The following is a 201-nucleotide window of genomic DNA, read 5'->3' on the forward strand; positions in this document are numbered from 1 at the left end:
CTTAAGGAGAAGCTTTATTTAAGTTTCAAATGAGTTTATGGAGAGATGCTTTTCATTAAAGATTTTATGCTTTGGTTTGTGTGCACTTTCTTCCATGTGTACTGACCAAGATGAACAATCAGCTGCAAGCAGATATGCACAACACATCACCAAGTGTTTAAGCTACTGTGTCCATTTAACAAAAGATTTAATGTATTTAGG

Source organism: Leuciscus leuciscus, assembly GCF_965113295.1.
Source record: "Leuciscus leuciscus genome assembly, chromosome: 4".
Lineage (NCBI taxonomy): Eukaryota > Metazoa > Chordata > Actinopteri > Cypriniformes > Leuciscidae > Leuciscus > Leuciscus leuciscus.